Here is a 3,321-nt window from a genome sequence, read left to right on the forward strand (position 1 = left end):
AGGGAAAAGTGAGCAGTCTACATTTTCAGTCTTGAGTGTGTGTGTAGCAAGTTCCACTTTCCATCAAAACATAAGGTGATTTCTCCCATGAGAGAAATGGGAAATAGGGAGCAGGTTATGAATAGCAAATAAGAAATGGTAATTTTCCACCAGAGTCTAAAATGAAGTAATTTACAGATTAACTGAAAACAGCCATTTTAGAAGGGAAGAAAAGAAGCAGTCTGCTTGCAGTCTGTGATTTCTTGGCAAATCTTCACTATTCAGGGATAGACTACCAAAAGTAATCCATGATTTCAGTCTCTGTAAGGGGACAAAACAAAAAACAAATAATGCATATTTGAGTGCTACAGATCTGACAGTAGCACTCAAAATAGTTGCTAGATGGAATGTTTGACACCTGATATCAATCTGCTAAAAGAAATAGAAAAACAGACCAGGGTCTAAATGGGGGTTGTGGCTCATCCCATTCCCTATGGCAGCTCATAGGGACTCAGTGTTTTCCATTTGTTTCCCACCCCCTTGGCACAGAGATGTGTTCCCTATCCACCCCTCACTCCCAGCTCACAAGGACCCTTTGTACCTCATGTGTCCCAAGTAATGGATCCGCAATATCAACTTCATTTCTTTATTGTTTCAGAGCCCTGTAATCACAACAGGAAAAACTCCGCATCCAGAAATAATGGCACATGGATCTATATACTAAGGCTTTACATCTGCCTTCAGGAAGAGAGAGGCTTAATTACTAAATGTCCCACTCCATAGTGCCTAAATGTATTATTTTGTTTCTTGTGAATTTGAGCAAGGCTGAATCTGAAGGTAAGATTAAGAGTTGGCCCAGCTGTGAGCACTGGAGAAGGTAAGGTATGTTGAAAGTAGCAAAACATGTCATGTTCTAAAGGAATCACCAGCAATTGAAACCAGCAACCTCGCCTGGCTGGCATGGCTCTGCAGTTGAGCATCAGCCTATGATCCAAGAGATCGAGGTTTGATTCCCCATCAGAGCACATGCAGAGGTTGCGGGCTCGATCCCCAGTAGGGGGCGTGCAGGATGCAGCTGATCAATGACTATCTCATCATTGATGTTTTTATCTCTCTCTCCCTCTTCCTTCCTCTCTCCCTGAAATCAATAAAGACATATTTTTTAAAAAAATGAAAGAAACCAGCAACCTCCACTGGGCCTATTAAGAAATACCAGTATTGACACCCACCAGATCACTACCTCAACCTTGTGAGAAGTGCAGTGAATGTGGACAAAAGATGTTTTGTTTCTTCTACAAGGAGCAGGAGGGGAAATACTCCCTTCTTCTATTAAAAGAGAAGTTGGAAAGGGACTTGAAGAAAAACACTCATGGATATTGGGACTTTCTTCAAGTAGGAAGGACAAGAATTTCACTTCCTATTAGGATGTGTGCTCAGGCAGCAAAGTTGCTAAATTCTCTGTGCTACATCTAGCACAGAAAAAAAGAGAACTGGAATCAGTTGGTCTCATGGGGAACTGCCAGATGGAAAGAGAGGACCACACTCCTCAATTCCCATCTTCCAGCTCCCAGGGAGTATGGAATGTGGGACCATCTCCATGAAGTATAGAAGAAATCAAGTGCCAAGACTATACTGCATGGCAAACAAGGATACACATATATTTTAGGAGGTGCTGTGATGTCACTATTTGGAGTTCGATAGGGAGAGACAGCCAGTCTCCTCAGGGAAACAAGCTACTCATCAGGGGAGCAGGTTGGAACTACCTACATTTCATGGCCAAACAAAATGAACTACAACAGCAGTTAAAGTCAAACCAAGAAGAGATGTTCCTAATTTTTTCTATCTCCTGAAACAAAACACAAGAGAAACTGGTCCCCAAAAGACAACACAATCTTGTACAGTGGGTAAATAGCACAGAGGCAGTTTACAGAAAGCTGTTATTCGAGCAGAATTTGAGTTTTTAAAGGGTATAAAGAATGAGGTAACAGCTTGCAGATGTCCCACCTTGGAGCCACCCTCACACAGCTATTGTCAACCCCACTGTGTTCTTCGACATTGCTTTTCTTTGAGCTGTTTGCAAACAAAGTTCCAAAGAAAACACTTTTATGCTCTGAGGATTGGAAAAAAAGGATTTGGTATAAAAGTTCCTGCTTTTACATAATTATTCTGGGATTTATGTGCCAGGGTGGTGACTTCATATGCCATAATGGCAAGGGAGGCAAGTCCATCTATGGGGAGAAATTTGATGATGAGAGTTTCATCCTTAAGTATATGGGTCCTGGCCTCATGTCCAGGGAAAACGCTGGACCCAACACAAATGGTTCTCAGTTTTTCATCTGTACTGCCAAGAATGTGGGTTGCATGACAAGTGTGTGGTCTTTGGCAAGGTGAAAGAAGACATGGATATGGTGGAAGCTGTGGAGACTTTGTTCCAGTAGTTGCAAGACCAGCAGGAAGATAACCATTGCTGACTGAACAACTTTAATAAATTTGACTCATTTTTTATCTTAACCACCAGACCATTCCTTCTGCAGGTCAAGAGAGCACCCCTATACCCCCCCATCTGCTCAGAATATCCTATAATCTTTGTGCTCTCCCTGAAGTTCTTTGGGTTCCATATTTCTCTTATCTCCCTCCAAGTCTAGCTGGACTACAGAGTAAAGTTTATGATTATGAAACAAAATCTAAACAACAATGAAAAAAATGAGGTAACATTTAAAGTGCTAGAGTTGAGATCACTTGGGTAGGTCACAGTAGTTACTGAGGGAGGGCCTTTAGTGAACCCAAAGCTTGAATGCATACTCTTGACCCCTAGTGCAGCACATATGCTCCCTGATCCTTGGGAGTTTTTACAAACTCTAATCATCCTCTGTTGTTTTCCTCTCGAATACCTGTCAGTTACAGATTCTCTCTTCTTTTTTGAAGTTTTCTTTGTATCATCTTATACTTTTTTCTGTGTCATAGACCCTTTGCAGGTATGATTATTCTATTAAATCTTATGTTCAGATAAAGGCTTCTGCACACAAACCCATTTTTGGATACAATATGCTGGTCATCTACAGACCCATTGAGGACCATGTAGGATATTTATGAATTCTCAAACTCCAACTCAGGAAGGTGAGGTCTATTTCTTTCCTAGGCTGCTGTGAATACACACTCTTATTTAGCGTGGAAGTGAAACTAAGAAGATGATTGACCTGGTTTTTTATATCAGGATCTGCACAAAAGCTCTCTCTTTGTCAGAATACTTTACCTAACTTTCCATACCTAAGAACCTCCTACTAATCCCTCAGGATTCTGCTCAGTATCCTTACTGTTAAAAACCTCCCAAGGTCTTCATCT

At 41.3% G+C, this 3,321-nt stretch overlaps 1 pseudogene across 1 annotated transcript; it reads left to right on the forward strand.

The window, feature by feature from the left end:
• Window positions 1–2,154: 2,154 nt before the first annotated feature.
• LOC308558400 (peptidyl-prolyl cis-trans isomerase A pseudogene) lies at window positions 2,155–2,454 on the forward strand (annotated as a pseudogene). Its single transcript has one exon. The product of its transcript is annotated as a peptidyl-prolyl cis-trans isomerase A pseudogene (transcript).
• Window positions 2,455–3,321: the final 867 nt, after the last annotated feature.

Source organism: Miniopterus schreibersii, assembly GCF_964146895.1.
Source record: "Miniopterus schreibersii genome assembly, chromosome: 6".
NCBI classification, from domain to species: Eukaryota; Metazoa; Chordata; class Mammalia; order Chiroptera; family Miniopteridae; genus Miniopterus; species Miniopterus schreibersii.